Raw genomic sequence first — 19,337 nt, forward strand, 5'->3', positions numbered from 1 at the left:
ACCTACCTGCGTTTCAGGTGTTCTTCAACATTCCATAACCAGTGGCTGCAACCCCCATTCACTGTGTGAGAAACAGTAGGGACAAGAAGCATCACTAAGAAGCATATTTCATTATGCTTATGTCAACTTTTTTTTATTGTAGTAAGAATCAATGCATGTCCCGCTTTTGTTTTGAAGCCACAGATTTGTACAAAGATATCAATTATCCTTTGTGACTGAACCCAGAATAAGAAGAGAAGAATTTTCTGGTTCAAAGTAAGACTCTACCTAGTTATAGGACATAACTAGGAAGATCTAAAAACAAGGAAAGTGTTTAACATCCTTTCCTAATTTTCTCATAGACAAACTCATTTCATTCAGGGTATTTCCTAAACTTGGCATAGGCTCATTGGCAAACTGCAATGGATCTCTTTCATAAGTACTTTTCCAATCATTCTTTACACTCATTCAAGGCTCTCGTGTTCACAAGGTATTTTGCAAGTATTCACAAATATTGTGAAGGCTACTCTCTGTTGGCTGGAGAATCAGCTGCTTTTGCTTACTTTGAACCCAAGTGTTCAAGTGTTGCCTGAAAGTTTACTTAATCTCAGCTCGGAAGGAGACATGGGAGGAGTGTCCCTTGCTTATTACACAAGATGGAAAAATCTAAAGTTCCTGCTGAAGGAAAAAATCCAGGACTACTCAACATTGCTTGGAGAACTTTTGTGTTAAGATCCTGGCCTGGAAAACAGGCTTTTCCCCTGGGGGACAAACTGCAGCCCAAAGATCAATGCCATGCCAACGTCTGACAGGGGGAATTCCCAAGTAACAGAGCAGAGGATGGGAACAAGGGGACCGCCCCTGTCACTGCCTTTCCTCCCAATGGATAGGGCCTGTAGAACGTGTTGGGAAATGCCTGGCTGGTGGGCTGTGCATCATTTCCTACATGAAGTTCACAACCCTGAAGGGTGTCCTTTAGCACAGACACAGTGAGAAAGGGTAGGAAAATTATTAGGAGCTACATAACTATGCCAAGGATATTCTACAGAGCTATGAATATATGAAAAATACATAAACAGAAAAAATCTTTAGGCATCCCTAGTAGTTGTGGTTTTTTCTGCATTTTTATTGGACAAATTAATCTTTCACTTCCCACTTTAATCCATTCATAATTTTGCAGTTGTCTTTTGCATCCTAAGTAATCTCTTCCATTTTGAGAAGACCCAGCCAGCTCAATTATTCCTTACATGAGAGACCACACATTTCATTGTCCTTGTCACCCTTCTCTGAGCCTGCCCCAGTTCTAGCACATCCTTTCTGAGATGAGGGGAGTAGAGTGCACATGATATCCAGAATGAAGGCAAATGTGAATGTGTACAGGGCGAAATTAACTTTTGGTGTCCTAGCTCCAAATGTACTAGAAGTTTGAACTGGATGTGCAAAATTTCCCTGAGACACAAATGTGAAGTAACCCATCCTTCACCTGTTATCATTTATTCCTGGCAAATTTTAGCTGTCAGGCATGGGATTTAAACAGGTTTACAATTTGTTTTGTATAACTGTAAATACTACTCTTACATCTAATGTCATTGAGAACATTTTTGATTTCTTGACAATAAGACTATCCTGTAGAATGCTCAGATTGACTTCTGAACTCTGCAGATATGATAAAAAGTAATTGCCATAGTGACATTCCTGGTTTCTGGACACCTGGTCCAGCTCCTTGTGTTCTTTGAATAAACTGGTGCTAAATTTCTAAATACACTTATAATGTTAATCACTGCTAAATTAATTTTATTTGATGCTGTTTATTTGATACTATTTCAAAAACAAGTCCAAAATCCTTCATAGAAGGTCAGTATTGGGTATGAAACCACCCTGAAATTAAAATATTAGGGTAGGGGAATATAGGGGGATATACTAAAATATTAGAAAGGTAGGGGAAGAGATACAAAGATCAAGGAGCAGAGCCTTATTAAAATAATTGTATCATTTTTATTTCTGAAGTACTAGTTGTTTCAAGGACTGGTTGATGAAAAACAAACAAGACTTAACCTCCAGTCTGATGCTATGATTACCTATTATCTCTACAAAGATGTGATATCGTTCTGTCCAAAAAGCTGGAGTTCTACTTCACATATGTGTGAATTGACACATACAGGTGGCCAGAACAACCCCAAAACCACGGCTGAAAGGAAAAGTGTAAATTTGTTTCCTTACCTTGCTAATTGGAGGATCCCACAGGCAGCAGAGGCACTCCAGTGGGAATGCCAGCACTGTCAGGCTCAGCCCAGTCCTGGCAGGCAGCAGGGCTGCTGTTTGCCACCATTTATCAAGGACCCATGGACAGGGAGTTTACCAGCACGCTGTGACCTCCCCTGTGCCTTTTATGACCTCTGAGCTCTGGGCTCTCCCCCAGGACAGTGAGCTCAAGCAGGTCCATGAGAGAGCCTTCACGTCTCTATGAACACCTCTGTTATCTCCTCACAGAGATTCTACTGCTCAAAACAGACAAAGGATAAATACCTGTAGGCATTTCCACTTCCAGGTAGGTTTCCATCACTGATATTCTCCAATCCCTGGTGTTTCCAGCTACAAGGTCACTTGAGCAATTCTGCCACCCTCTTTGCTATTCTTCAGCTTTTAACCTTTATCTGCCAACAACATAAAACTTCACTTTTCTCAAAAGCCAGTTTAATTCTGACATCCACATGAAATAGAAACCTTCCCAACCTTCCTGTGAACTGGATGACCTCCTGATCTCAGCTGCTGCTCAAAAACCACAGGACCCAGAGCAGCAACCATGGCATCCCAGTTCAGGCACTGGTGGTCACCCGCTCAGTTTGCCGGCAGTGTTGGAGGTGCTGCAAGGCCCAGGCAGTTTGGGTGGCTCGTGCTCTAGAGCTCAGTGTCTGCAAAGGGAGTCCAGGCCAAGGGAGTCAGAAATAAGCATTTATTCTACACACATGGTCAGCTCATGACCTGGGCAGATCCTCGAGCCTCTGGCCTGCTGAACCCATCACAGGAGCCTGACTTGAAGCTGCTTGGCCCAAAAATCCACCTGTGTGCTGAAGCAGCACCATGATGCCTCTTGTAGGCCCAGACTGTGTCCCTAACAGCAAATGAAGCAGCATCAGCCAGTGATGCAGGACCACACGTTTGTACAGATAAACTGTTGGAGACATTCATGGTGTTCTTTTAATTCTAACTGGCACCTCCCCAAACATTTACCAGGTAAGTACAAGGTAAGTACAGTTCCTGAAAGGTTTTGTTAAGGGAACAATTATACTCTCTTCAGGATGAGGTATAAAATGATCTGTTTGCCTTAATGCCATAAAAGGTTCCTGGATCTGCTTAATTTACAAGATAGTCATAGCAAGCTGGATCTCCAGACCTTGCCCTGGATTTGTTGAGGGCTCAGTGAATCCATGATGCTTCAAAAGAAATATTTCAGGCCATTGACATCAAGGCTTTCTGCTAAAAGCTGGGTTTGTCATATATCCTGGCCATTGCTAGGGCCAGATCAGTCACACTGATTCAGAAAAAAAATTGTTCTCATTTTTAAATGGGAAAACTGAAATTTATCTCTCTTCTAAATCTGAAATTTATTTTAATTTTCACTGAAGGAATCTCTGATAATGATATAGCTCAGTCTCTAGAGTTTACTCAAACCTTGGTCTTGTCTGAGATTGTCAGTAAAAGTGTCAATCAACAGACAAATGTTCACCAGGAATGGAAACAAATTACTGAATCATTTAGGACTGCTTATTAAAGCCATAATTTTCTATCACAATTGAACCTAGCTAAACTGAAACTAGTACCTAAGAGTAGTCTACTTTGTTTTAATTTACTCCAATCATTTCAAGCAACAGCTTAAAACTGTTTTATCTTAACTCTTTTTTCCGCACACTGAAATTTTCATCTAGCTTTGACCACAGCAGTAAATCATCTCAATGTCTACTTATTCTGATGTTTATTTGGATTTAGGTCTATATCAATTAGTTCAGTTTTCAGGAATGTTGGTCTGAGACTGAATTCAGCTTTTTAAAGGTCAATGAACAGCCACTCTACAAGTTATTTATACAGAATATTCACAGGAAATTAATTGCATAAATGCATGCACTTTTAGTAAATAATCAATTTTATACTGCTTTAAGAAATGCATGATTGGCATGAATATGTCTCTTGGCATATTAATCTGTTTTATAAATAGTGGAAATCATAATTACTGGAGGTAAAATGGCCATAATACAGATGGAGAAAATATGCTAAATAGGAAATTACTCTCTGTGAGTGAAATTTAATTATTCTACAGAAGTCTCAATCCTGACATTGTAGAAATCGTGCAATCCCTTCTGGATACAACTAAATATTGTAAATTCAGTACTTTAGCCTTCTAATGGTAAAATTATTTTTATCCAACACTTCAGCTTAGCTCCATCTTTGTGTATCAACTTCCTTAATCCTTGGTTTGTCACTGAATATTTATTAGGCAGAAAGGGAAAGCCTTTTAATTTGAAGCAGTGCTATGTGATTGTCTGTCGCTAACCTGCTTTCCCACAGAATAATGCTCAGGAGAGAAAGGGTTAAGAAGTCTTTGAAAGCACTTGACACATGCAGAAGGAAGGGTGACAAAGCTGATGCTATGCACAACTGTGAGAGCATTAGGGGAAGAGATCATAATGGATGAGGACAGAAGGAGACTGTCAGGCCACAGGCAAAAGAGGAAGAAAAGTGCCTTGTCTGGGTAGTAAAAACACCTTCACCTGGGCATTTTACCTGTTCTTTCTTCAAGCGCTAGGAAAATACTTTAACTCAAATTTTCAATACTACAGAAAATGCACTTGTCCTGTGTGCTGATTGTACTACACCAGATTTAGATAGAAACAGATCACAAAAAGCATTCCCCAGTTACTCTCCTCCCCTGTTACACTCAGGTATCTTCCTCTAAACTCTTCACTGACACTGAAAGCAAAGATTGGTCACAGCTGCTCAGCAGAAGGATCAGGTTTCTGGGACATGGAGGTGAAGAGCTCTTCCATGTGCAGTCCTGCATTTGCAAGGCACAGAGTGCATGGCAGAACAGCCCCTCTCAGCAGAGCAGAACTTGGCAAAGCTCAGCACCATGCCCTGCCTGGAGCACAAGCCATGCTGCTTTGCTCTTCCAGAACCAAAACTGGGTTATCCCTGTGGGAATTGGGCATGTTTAAGAGGTAACCACTATGCAGCTAGCAGATGCTGATAGATGCATTCATAATGAAGAGCAAGGAATGACAGATAAATTATTGGTATTTGTGACTTCAAAGGCACACACCACTCTGCTTTCTTGCAGCAGATATTAGAGCTCAGTGTGTCATTGTGGCATTTTTATGCTGTTCATAGGTGGAAATAGAAGCATACTGATTCTAATAAGTGACATTTGTTGCTAGGGTAGGAGGTTTTCACAGGATTATATGCAAAAATAAAACATAAAATAGGAGCCATAGCTTCCTGAGATAATCCTTTCCTGACGGGGTTGAGATTTCTTTCTTGTTATTGTGTGAGCTCAGCAGATTCAGCCTAAGCACAGCTCATCAGCTTTCTATTTCTGCTGTCACTGGGTAAGCATATGTCACAATTCACTGAACACCTCAAAGACATTTACCAGCCCCTTCTGAAATCAGTTCTGCAACAGGATTTTCACAGGTGATGCAAACTACATGCTGGCAATTTCACATTACTGAGCTGCCTAAAGGTCTGCCCAGGGCCAGGACAAAGGGTATCCATGTTTTACCCCTTGTGTAAGTATTCACACAGGATAGTCCCAGAGCCATAATGTTGAAAGGAAAAGGAGCTCTCTGTTACTTCTGTAGGAGGAAAGCATTTCACCCCAGAAGGCATCATCTCTGGGAATTGCAGGACTGCCTTAGGGATCCTCTGAAGTTTCCAGAGCACACTAACTGATGTACATGTGCCCCCCTGGGCTGTCAGACACTGCCCTCCCTCTGCCTGCACATCCTCTCCCCATGGATGCTGCCAGGACATTGGGCCTGCACCAAAATGCCTGGCCCTGAGCAGGCTGTTCCTCGTCAAGAGCATCACCAAATGAGACACAGCTCACTCTGGGCCTGCCTCCTTTGTGGCCAGGCAGGAAATACTGGGATGGGTTTGTGACTGAAAAACGTAAAACCTTTAGTTTGGCCTTATAGGGGCCAATGCAGCATGAAAAGATACTTTCTCAGGCTGAATAAAGAGCTCAGGGCTGGTGCCTGCTGAGGGGCTCAGCCCTAGAGCTGCTGAAACACAGAGCTCAGGAGTGTATTTAGGCAGCTGTTCTCCTAAAGGAATCATGAGTTTGTGGGCTTGCAAGGTGAACCCTTCCTTCAGCTGAAATCACAGAAACAGGAGCTTTCTCCAAAGGCAAGAAAGATGATAATCATCCATGTCTATCTCAATTGCTCTGAGAATTTAAACAGTTAAGCACATTTAGTAAAATATATAAACCCCAATTCCTAAAATGCCATATAAACCATAGATGAGAGAACAGAACAACCCATGAAATGGAACCTTCTGGGCCAGATGGCCACAGTTTCTGGCACAAGTCTGGTGTGGGCATAGCCTGAGAGTAAGGGCAGACTACATGGGAGTAAACTCAGTCTTGAAGTGCTAAAGAAGGAGAGGTATGGACCAGGAAAAAGAGGATAGAAGGTGATTTAACAGTTGGCCTTGACATAAACCTTCACCTGACTGGCCCTTTGGTAACTAGGACTAATTCAGGAATTTAGGAAGAGTTGTCATTTCATTCTCTTAGACACATGCAGACTCTAGGACAGAACATTTAAATAATTGAGAGCAAAGGATACTTTTCCAAACATCATTTTTGATTGGTTTGTTTAACTGTTAAAAAATTTCTGTTTAATATTCCAGAGAGCTTCCATAGGGGTCTCTGGTAATGAAGAAATCCTGGGAAGTAAGTAGATTACTTAATTCTGTTTCTTTCCTAAAACATGGTGCTGAGTAAGACAATAGCTTAAGTCAAATAAAACACCATCTTTATTTCCTATAGGATCCATAATTGAACTTAGCCCAGTTACTGCTGCTGAAGCTGTAACACACTGCTGTACACACTTTTGATGCATTTTATGCTTATTAAGTTTTCTTTAATTTCAAAATGCCAAAGTCATCTTTGCACACAAATAGGATAAATATATGATAAATACATAGAAGAAACTATCAATTCAATTTTTTTAGGCAATAATGTATGTGATATTACTACATAAGCTTGATTTTGTTTTGTGGATGGGTGGAATGCAAAACCATAGGTATTCTCTGTTGTTATAATATAGCTTTTTCTTTGATGCTGCTTAGAAGTCCTAATGTTGCTGACTTCAGTACTATAGCAACTATTCATATCATGACACCAATAAACACTGAGCAAGCTTGGTCCTGACATGCACTCCTCAAAGACATGAAACATATAATATAATCAGTTGCACATGATCAAGCAGGTTTTTAGTATGGACTTCAATGGCAGCTTGCATCTCTAGATGCAAAAAGTCTTTGATCTGTGTGTCAGAGCGCAGTGGTAATGAGTGTGCTCACTGAACTATACCTTTGTACTCCAGGTACATTTCACTCCTCCAAGTGTTGAAGCGATTATACAGAACTTCACAGCAGCACCACTAATTAGCAAATTGCTGTCTCAGAGCCTCAGCATTTAACTCTATTTCATATCAGTTTGAGAGCATCACTGACTGCCCTTGTACCCTGCAAGTTCCACTCATGGTCCATCCTGGCACACTGATGGTTGATGTACTGCTTTGACACACAGTTTGAAAATGAAACAATTCCTTGTTGCACCATAGCTAACATGAGCAAGAGCCACTGATGAGTCTGTGGGTGCTTAGCAGTGCTGACAAAGCTGGTCAGAAGTGTCTCTTCATGGCTCTCAGTTCCATCCCTTAACCACATCTGTATGGTTTAGCAGTGCTGCATGCCTCTCAGAGATGTTGCAAAAGGCTCTAGAGAGTAAACAAATTAGGGACAAAACATGAGACAGAACTGTCACTGGTTTTGAAAATAAAATCTCTATTCTTGCTTCATTGTAATTCTGTCTCTCATTCCAGTGGAAAGTTCATTTTACACCTTTCAAACAAGCTTACTTATGCAAAAGATGATTTGGTAAAGTACTGCTGAATTCTGCAGAGACATTAATAATTTGCCTGAAAAGAAACAATGTTGTTTTCTCAATGAGGTTTGTTTAGAGGGGTATAGATATAAAAGTATTACTGGTAAGATTTAATTGTGTCAGCACTAAGAATTGGTTTGACTTGCACAAACAATCAACTGGTGTAGCATTCTTGACTTTAAGCTAAAACTCATCTTGTGTCCTTCATGACTGTGTTCTTCACTTACCCAATTTGATGCTGGACTAATCTACCATTCTCCAATTCCATTCCAAAAATAAAGAGGATTCCTTTGGTATAAGTATTTTTCATTTCCTCAAAATTTGTCTTTGCTTCTTCAATATTAATATGGTCTCATTGTTTTTTAAGGTCAGGATGATTCCTCTGATGCAGTTTTTTCTGCTTTTTCCAGTTTAATGTCATAATGTCAAATTTAGAAGGTGCACATTCATCAGAATGTGTTAGTGTACCTCCACCACTGTTTCTGCATATCTCAAGTGTTACTCTGGAGTTCCTTAACTTTGCTGCCTGAAGCTGAACCGATACTATATGGGACTGAAAAGTCCCATAGTGTGTAACAGTTTTAAAGGCAGCAGTATGTCAAATGTGAGCCTCAGGATCTTTAACATGAAAAAAGTGTATGAGACATTTCCCACATACTGCTCCATGAACCCAACTTGCTCTTTTTAGTTTGTGCTGATGAAGGTTATTTCTGTAGGAAGGATATGCTGTAACTAGTGAAGATTTGTAGCTACAGTGATGTTCTCTAGATTCCAAAAGGTTTGAAATAAGAGGGTTTCTGCCTCCCACATTTGATATCTATACTCAGTGAGACTGGGTGAGGTGCAGAAATCAGCAAAAATATGATTTGTTACTAAGTAGATAACAAGTGTCAGCTGTTTCAAACAGAGCGAAAACGAATTGCAGAGAACCTCTAATGCAAAACCTTAGTCCTGAAACAGAGTAAGAATCAAAGGGGTTTGGACTGTTTCCTGCCATTTCCAAATGCAGAACCCTGCACCTTGGATGTATTCTGTATGGAGATCCTCTGCTGGAAGTCAGCAAGATACAATAACTTCACTAGACAGAAAGCTGTCTCCATCCAGAGAATAGCTGCACTGCTGCTAGAAGTAGATGCACCCTGCAAGTCCCAGAATGGCTTCTTAATATGATTCATATGTGTTCCTATTTCCAATACTGAAAATCAACCAGGTATTTGGAAATAGCACTACTAAGCATGAACTTTTAAAGGTGACTTTGTAAAGCCTAACTCTGGTGAATTTAGATTTCAGAAAAGCAAGTGTGCATTTAACTTTCATGACAGAGTTGTAGTTGAGCAAGACTGATAGTGACAGAAAAAAAAAAAAAGCAAGAACCAAAACCACAAAGATGCAAACACAAAGCACTTATTCTCTGGATAAAAGTTTTCTTTTGAAATTTTAAAATGAGGAATCAAAGCTTCCTTTGGGGTTTTTTCAGCAATTAGTTTCTTAACAGAGGAATTTAATACCCATGGACAAACAAGATTAAGTGCTTTAAGAGAGATTTAAGAGGGAAAAAAGAATATAACTTCTTGTGAGATACTTTCCACACATTCTAGATAAATTATTTCCTTCTGGAAAGAAATCATCAAAAAATTAGAATTAGAAAACATTTTTTCTCAGGAACAGTTCAGACACCTGCACTATAAATACAGAAAAGTATAGTAGTATTAAGTTCCTCACAGAAGACAAATTCTTCCACAGAGTTTCATCATTCCGACTGACTACAGGGTTAGGGCAGAAGTAGCACGTTACAAACACATTTTTCAGGTAAAATCTTGATCCAATTCCAAAATCTTTCACTGTCTCCATTTAGACAACAATTTCACATTGGAGTGGTTATATTCTATAGAGAACCCTTACAGTAATTTTTATTTTTAAGGATGTGCTACTCATAATCATCTCAAGGACTACACAAATTTTGTATTTATATAGAAATTGTAATGATGTTGTGCTACAACTTGTGGGATAATATGATCCCAGCTGTCAGATAAAGAAAATTGGAAAAGTAGATATATATCATTTATTCTTTAAGAATATACATGTATTGAAATAAATAAATAAATAAATTTGGGTGCATTTCAGACAATGGATAGTTAAACCAAGAATATTATAAGAAAACATTTCAATAAGGAGGCTTTCTGTGTAGTCGGCTTCTCATTTCTTTGCTTTCTAGTCAATGAACTAATGGTGTGCTCAAAAATTATATAAACAATAAATGTGGGATATATTATAAAAGACATATTTTATTGTTTGAGATGACTACTCCAAACAAATCTCAGCTTCAAAAAACCTCACTTTAATATTGATTTACTAATCTCATTTTAAAAGTTGCATTAAAAATATCTGCTTACCATCTGGATAGTGCAGCTCTAATAACAGCATATTTAAGCGTGGAAGATCCAATATTCAAGTCCAATCAAAGTCCAAGAATCACAGAATTAACTAGTTTGGAAAAGACCTTGTAGATCATTGACTACAACCTCTGATCTAACACCACCTCATCAACTAAACCATGGCATTAAATTATTAGAAATTAAGAGATTGTGGAAAAAATACAGAGGAAATCTCTACTAATTAGCTTTACACTTTAGCTCACAGTTTACACTCAAAATCCTACAATGAAACCACTAAGCCACTAAAGTATTTGAAGGAAAAGACTCCACAAGCTTCATGCAGCTTGCCTGTAGAAGGGCTGTGAACAAACAGCACAATTAATGCTGAAATGTCAGGTTTAAAAAGTAAGAACGTCTTCTCCTGCAGCTGATGAACTGACAGAAGAACAGAAAAGCAATGTGAAAAATATCTCAAACTGTCATTTCTGATTTAGCACTAAATTTAATTACAATGGAATGTTAAAAGAATATATCCATGCCCAAAGACCTTGAGCAATCATATATTAAATAAAACTGCTTGATGAAATGTTAAGTCTGCCCCTTTGCACCACATTTAAGTTTTCTATGAATCCATCCTTTTATATTAGAAAAAACCTCATAAATGTTATCAATTTATTAGATAGAATTGAGAGATATATTGAATGTAGAATACAACAGAACAGAATATTCCCTGTTACAAGCATACCATGGGAATATTTCTTCAATCTCCAAATTCACTGAAATTCATTATAATTTTCTTTATATCAATGCAGCTATCAGAATTACTGAGAGGACCAAGTTTCTCAAAATGATATATTAAGCCCAAAAAAATACTCTTAAATCTGAAATTCTGATTGGTGAAACAAGCTGAACAGATCCTGATTTGTCTGTCTGGTAGACAACCAAGAAGTTAAGAACTTTTGCCATGCCAGATTATCAAGGGTTCAGGTTTTACTTATGTGAAAAAACCTTATACAACTGAATTACGATTAAACAAACAAGGAATTAATTATTCAACCTTCAATGGTGTGTGTCAGAAGATACAAGGTTACTTAATCACCATTTTGTGTGGTTTTTTAAATCCCAAAAACATGCAGGTGGGACCAGAAGTGCATTGCCACACTGCTCTTTTCCTTGTGATTCAATAAGGAGCTGCCAACTGGTTTGTTTACTGGAAAGGTCAAAAGCCAGAGGGGAAATTAGAATGGGTAACAGTGCATACCTGAATACTTAGTCATTAAGATGAAAGGTGATGTCAGCATTTTCACCACAGCTAAACAGAAAAACACACTTTTTGTCTAAAAGAAAAAATCAAGAAAACTCCTGTCCATTCTGGTGGTATTGCAACACAATCCCTTTCCAGTGTGCTCATCTGAAATAGACAATTGCATTGTCCACTGAGGGCACTGTGCTTCATCCTGTCCTGAGTTTCTGTTATCTTGGCATGCTAGAGAAAGCAGCTTCTCCTGCAGGTAGAACTATACCAAAGCACTGGGAGAAGTGATTTTGTAAGCCTCCCTCACAGAAAAACAAGACAAGCACTGGCCAAAAGCGTTGGCAAATAGTGCGTCATAAAATAAATGTAGCATGATGTCAGCCCGGATGGAAGGAACTGGAAATTGCCTTCATTCCACATTTGGAAAATAGCTTCAGTGGAAGACTGTTGAGAAAAGGAGATATTTTAGAAATGTTGAGTCACTCTGTTTTGACATTTCATTTAATGTCAACTTTTATTTTTGTTTTGAAATGGTATTTTTCATTCCCAAATTGCCTTCTAAAGGGAAGGTTAACAAACATTTCAACTGACATCTCCAAAGATGTGGTTGTTTGAGGTTCTTTTCCCAAACAGACCTCAAATTTACTTTTTTTTCCAACCAAAGCAAGAAGTCTACTACGTTATCAAGTTTAATTTAAAGGCTTAGAAAGCCAAACCCTGTGGAGATCTTTGAATTATCACATCAGAAGATAACTACAAGAGCACAGCATCTTGTTATTAAAAAGAAAAAAAATTCATAAAAGCGCTCCTCTCCTGTCCCTCATATTTTCCTTCTCCCAAATCCCAGTAATTTTTCTCCTTTATCTGGGATCCATTTTCTCAGTTCTGTTTGTAAGCAGCAAGATCTGTCTCCAAGCAGCATTTTTGCTTAAATCTTCCTCTTTTCACAGTAAATCTATTAACTCCTTCTATGTATGTTTTCTGTGTTCTAGGGTGTTCCCTTCCCTTACTGTCATTTCAGCCTGGTGGATGTCTGGATTCCGACTCTGCTGGACCCCAGTCAATTCCACAGCCTCTTTCTGAGTGACATTATGTCCCAGTTCAGCAAAATGTTAATGGTGAAAAGTGAAAATAATTAAGCAATCCAAGCATTCATACACGTAACTAATTAGTCTAGGAGAAGCAGGAAGCAGACAGTATGTTCTGAATAAGTTCTGTTAATGAAGAATGGCCTGACAGAGACAATTCTAATTGCACCATGGTATGTCTAATCTAATTATGTTAATAGTTTATTTGCACTCTAAATCATCTCTGTCAGCTCAGATATGGAAATCTGGTAGATATCACACAGTGCTAGTGAAGTCTAATGAGAACATCTCTCTTCCCTGAGTGCTCGTTCTATCTGAGCATGAGTCTTGCATTGCTCTGAATACTAGGCCAATTGGGAATTCCTTGATGAAAATGCTCTTTGAGTATTTTCCTTGGCTAAGACCAGTTCATCACAGAAGAGAGTTTGCAGGAACATTGTTTGAGACACTCCTCAGGTTGTTCTAAGTTGTTCCTCCTTTGGGACTTGTAGTCTGTAGTATTTTGTTGTACTACTAAGGCCAGGACCAAAAGATTACCATTTGCATAAGGAATATTCATCCCACACTGATGATTTTTCTTATAAATATATTCATAACAGCAACTCTTCAAATAAGACCTCACCAGCCGGGGCTGTTCTTCATTGTACTAGACAAAGCAACCTCATTCAGGGACTGAAACAACCTACTCTACATCACTTGGGGTTGGTGGAGAGAAGGTGGATGCAGTACTTGAAAGATTCTGGTAGTCAAGTGATGCTGACAATAAGGAAGGTTAACCTATACCAGTGTTTGACTGCATGATATTCCAAACTGCTAGGCAGAAAATTATTCAGAAAATTTGAGAGTATTCTGAGCAATAAAAATGGTCAAGGTAAAAGGTAAAAGGGAAGACAGTTTATTGACAGAAAACCAGACAGTTGGATCAGACAGAGGAAGATGACCAGGTGCCATGTAACAAATGATCATGCTAATCTCAGCCATTACAGGTGTACTATTACCAATTATTTAAAAAGCATATCATAAAGAGGTGTTTAACTTCATTAAAGAATTGTAATTTTTAAATCAGTGTAGGCAAGCAAAAGAAAAAAAAAAAGCAAATTCTTTCAGTACATCATGAGGTACAGGAAGATATTAGGCATCTCAAAGTCAAAGCAAAAGACACCAATCGCAGTACTGCTGCATTCTGTTCAAGTCATGTGTATTCAGAGCTGCATAACTAAAAGGTGTCGTGTCATACTGCAGCAGCCAACGCTGAAACATCCCAGAACCTGCTCAGATGTCTAGACAGTCAGCTAAGAAACTTCAGGTGAGACAGATCCCAGAAGTATGTCCAGTCCTTCAGGTGTGTGAGGATTTCAGAGCTCCATTTATCCACACACCACACTCTTGAGAGCATTTGGGATCTTTAGTGCATTCCAGCTGGTCTCCATGGCTGTGGGTATCCCATACACCTCTGCCACAGCTGTCAATCCCTTATGGAGGTGGTGGCCCTGGCATGATATGCTAGGTAACTGTCTGAACAATTAATATAGAGCCTCATAACAAGCTGCAGGTCCCACAAAAGCTGAACATCTTTGGGATCACCAGGAAGTAGACCCTTTAAAGACCTGCCTTTTCATCAGTCATCAAGGGATGAAGGAAGAATGTAGAGAAACTATTTCTGCTTTTGAGATGAGTAGAAGGACTCTGAGACTGGAGAAATCAGCTGAGTTACCATCCTGAGGTGCCTGCAGAGAAGTTGCACATTCACACAAAATCAGACTGATGACTATTCCTGTAAAATAGTAGAGCTGTAGGGGGCAGCTCTGCATTCACAGAAAATCAAACTGATGAATATTTCATCGTAGACATAAACTCTGCTTTTGAGGTATGCATGGAGAATGTTACCAGTGTTTTAATAACTGTAAGAAGCATTTTATATTGGCATTGAAAAGAAGAGCTCTGAATGACATTCTTGTTGGGATACAATTTAATTTATCATTCCTTTTGCACCATTAACCCAGATTTCTCTCATCAACTGCCCTGTCTGTAGCAGAAACACCTGTCTACCAAGCAACTGTCCATTCCCACCTACGTTCCTCATACCCTCTATAGTTGGTATTGTCAGTTACCAGCAACCCTGTTGATCCTTCTGAAAATTTCTGCCTGGGGGAGAATATCCAAGAAATGTTGCACAACCATCTCAAAAGTTTTTGGCCTCAGAAGTCTCACTCACACCCAGCTGAAGAGGAAGGGCTCCCTGGTTCCTGTATTTGGGCTGTGAGAGAAAATGACAGTGGAAAATTACCTGCAGCCCAAATGCTTAAAATATTCAAACTTCCCTAATTGTCAGTTTACTGGTCAATGTTTTGAAAATTTCCAGTAATTGATTTTTTTTAACTGTTTCTATGAAATGAGCTGGATGATCACTACTTATTGTGTCAAAGACCAGGCTGTTTGAGGGGTACAGTGGAACATTTTGAACACCATCCTCTAAATCTAATTATTTGGACACAGACAGTAAGTCACCCTTCAAGATGAAATTCTTAATGAGCAATTTAACTTCTACTAGACAGACAAGAAAATTCAAAAGCCAAAATTTGCTGAAAGACAGGCATTGAGTGACAGGATAGGAAGAATTCAGAAACACAATCCATCAGATAGTTCCTGACAAACATAATCCATTAAAAATGAAAAAAAAAATTATTCTCACTGCAGACTTTGTTTACAATAGTTTTTTCCTCTGATTCTCAAAAAGTTTGACAAACTCTTCCAAATAATTGCTGTAATTTAAGAAAATGAGAAGCTTTACATACTGTACTTCTTAGCTTATGTATGTGCTAATATGTGCAATTTTATGCAAATCCATACATATGTAATTATATTTTTCACAATATTGTATAGTGAAAAAGTATTGTTCAGTATTGTTATATTCACCAGGCTATTCAAGTTTTCAGGGTGAGGTTAGTGGGTCTCTGGAGCTGTATATGGACAGTCAGGAAGTAATAAATTTTAGACTTGAGGAAAAAAATGGCAACTGAAGGAGAATAAGAAAACCTTTCTGGGTTTAGAGCCTGTGTTTGTCTATCTTATTTCCTTATCCCTGAACAGATACCTAAAACCAGTAACTTGATTAGATAAGATTTTTTTTAATGGGAATTCACATGAGGGGAAAACTCTTTGGACCTTCATTACTATCTCATAAGGTAACCAACACTCATGAGTTCATGTGGCACTCAGTTGCACAGAAACAAATTGTATTTTGCAGATGTAGGCCTTGATTGTGAAAAACAGTACAGCTTTGTTCAGATAAATAAATGGAACTGCACATGAGTTCAAAGGCAAGTGCACTCACATATTTGCAGAACTGAATTTTCACCTTCATCCTTAATAGTGATAGCTTAAACCTTTCTTCCACACCAGTTTCATTTGGATTTTGCCCCTCTAAAAGCTGGAGAAAATACCAGAAGCTCTCTAGAAGGACTTTTCTCTCTAAATAACTAGTACTGCTATAGCTGTTTTGAAAAAGAAAATCTATTCCTGGCTTATAAGCACATGGTCTTATTTGAAAATTATTTATGTCAACTGCTTTAACATTCTTCCCATTCACACAATAGATTTCAGTGATAATACTGCCTCTATTTAAAGTTGATTGACAGCGGATAAGACCCACATTTCGATTACTTATAATTTCACTAATACTAACCATTCATTTCAACATTCTCCAGTCCTTCTATTGTTTTTATTTCAGTTTAAAATTACTCAACTTTTTCACAGAACAAAACACTTCGTGCTTGTAAGATTTTCTAGCCATTGTACTGAGAACTGTCAGAGCCTTCCTGCTGGGGCAAAGGCATTTGTAACACAAGTCCTTTACATCAAGGGCTGGTCTTTTTCTTCTCATGCCAAAATTCATCCAAATGTTCATATTCTGGTCTCCCCATCTAAGAAATAAAAATGTTTGCACAGTGTTACTAACACTAGGTCAGTAAACTGCATCAGTTCTTCCTTCTTCTGCACATTCCACCTTAACAGCACTTCTCTTTCTCTGTCATGCACTTCTCCAGGGATTACAGGAATTTTACCTCACAAGGACTCCAAGAGGTACAGCCAAGGAAATCTAATAAAAACAGTCCATTAGATACTTCTAGAGTCAAGTCAAGACTCTTATTTGCCCCCAGTGGTAACAGTAAGTGCTCCTTTACTATTTTTCCAAAGGATTCCCCATGGACAACAAGACTAATTCATGTTGTACAATAGTCTTTTGTTCCTAGGAAACCTGTCATGTATTGTAGGAGGTGGAAGATGCATTGAATGTGAAGGAAAAACAGGTTAAGGGAGTAAAAAGGTGTCCTAGATAACTGCCTTCTACCCAGATGCTACTACAGATGCCAAGTAAATAATTTATCATAAAAATGTTTGGTTGATCATTGTCTTCCTTAGATTTTAAAGCTCCTTTTTTAGACACTTGAGATCTGGCTGCGGAAGTATTGTAGGCTCAGTCTTGCAGCTGAAATTAATCATAACTAAGTTCTTGGAATATAAGATTGTATTTTAATGATAAATGCCCCAGAGGAGTTTAAAAAAAAAAAAAAAAAAAAAAAAAAAAAAAAAAAAAAAAGCACCAGGCTACAAAACCCCCTGTCATTTCTGAAGAACTACATGAAATATTAGTTTTATTGTTTCAATAACAACAAGAAAATATGAGAATGGATTTTTTGAATTTCAAGGGGAACAATTCAAGAGACACTCAGAACATGAAAATTCTATTTTGAATCATTACTCATTAGATGTCAGAAAAGTAGTTCAGGTCTCATAACTACTTGTTAGGGAATGATAGAAATGGGTTTATGGAAATTAATAAGTTTCTGAAAATATGAATTGATAATCTGAGGCCCATAAACATCTCTGAGTTGCAAACAGGCTCAATAGTAAAAAACCTCACTCACCCAATATTTGTTGAGGAACTGGAGCCCAGTGTTTTTGAGGTGAAATTGCTAACTTCTACTATTTCAAGAGAACTCAGTTATCCGAAGCAATAATGGGTTGTTTTTTCCCTCTGTGGAACAGTCACCAGAAAGCAATATATTGCACTGCTTCATAAAAAAAGGAGCCAAAGCACCACAGCACCCTAAAAGTGTCACTGTAAACTGACAAGTTCAGTTGGTCAAGAATATAAAACTGCAATTTCTTTTATAGAAAAAAATAGTAGTTTTTATCTACAGAATTTTTTTCATTCATTTTTCTCCTCCATTTCAGTTAGAAGGAAAAATAAAGCAAACATATTTGTTTTAGGTTTACCTGAATCTAAATATTTCAGTTGTCAAATGGAAATGAACTACTATTTGTTTTCTTTGATATTTTACCCATTTATCTATGTAGTAAACCCCCAAGTCTGACAGAGTTGCTCTCCTCCTGATGCAGTGGGTGGGGGGAAGGGGGGAAAAATCAGAATGCTTATAGATAATTGAATACTTAAATACAGGCATTTTTGAGGACAATACACACTTATTTGTGAGAAAGATTTATTTGTTATAGAGTTGTATCATTCAGTCTATTGGAACTTTATAATTGGGTTTTATATTCAAAGGACAAATATTTCTTTGCTGGTGTTTTATTTAACCAAATATTAATAGAAAAGCCCACTAGGTTTATTATTTTTTATTTAATATGACAAAGAGAAGGCTACAATTTATCTCTTCCTGAAGTTATGGGAAATATTACTTTCTCCTGTAGGCATACTGTCAACATAAAAAATGCTTGTCATACAACAAAAATTGAGTATTTGGCAAGCACAGGACAGATCTGATTTTGTTGGTATTTTAATTACCTATTTTAGAAAAAGTCCACCTTCATCAGCTTGGACTTTTCAAGTCCATCTTATAAATAACTCCCTTGATGGAAATTACTGAGACCTACCTGACAGCACGAGCAGCCCACACCTCAGCTGTTACACACCAGAACGGCTCACAGCTGAGGATCAGGACTAGCAAGGAACCTGGGGAATGTGACAGAATGTTTCCCTAACACTTTCTATCCTCAGACCCTTTTCATCCAACTCTATTTTATTACTGCAGCAAAAGAGCAGCATAAATGTGATACTTTTTTCCTCTTTAACAGGAGTATTTTGATTTTCTGGAGGACAACTGGTGAAATACAAAGAAACATGGCATAAGAAAATTTTGCATTCATTTCAATTAGTGGCACAGCAGAACTCTGCAGATGGCTGTGTCTGTCTAGAAGATGAGTTTTCCATTCCAGATCATGTTTTAGTCTTTTCTTTAAATGCACTTTTTAAAATAAGAAAAGGAGGGAGAAGGAAAGCCTGTATTTCCACAGGTACTGACACTGAAGGAGCCCAGTTCCTATGGATCTAAATCTTGCATAATTTTATATCTCAGAGGCTATCTATGCTGGAAGAAAAGTAAGTTCAAAGTTTTACTCTGCAAACTTGGTCCCTTAGGGCATACACTGACCACATCTTAGCTTTATGA

This window comes from Zonotrichia albicollis, chromosome 1 (assembly GCF_047830755.1).
Source record: "Zonotrichia albicollis isolate bZonAlb1 chromosome 1, bZonAlb1.hap1, whole genome shotgun sequence".
Lineage (NCBI taxonomy): Eukaryota > Metazoa > Chordata > Aves > Passeriformes > Passerellidae > Zonotrichia > Zonotrichia albicollis.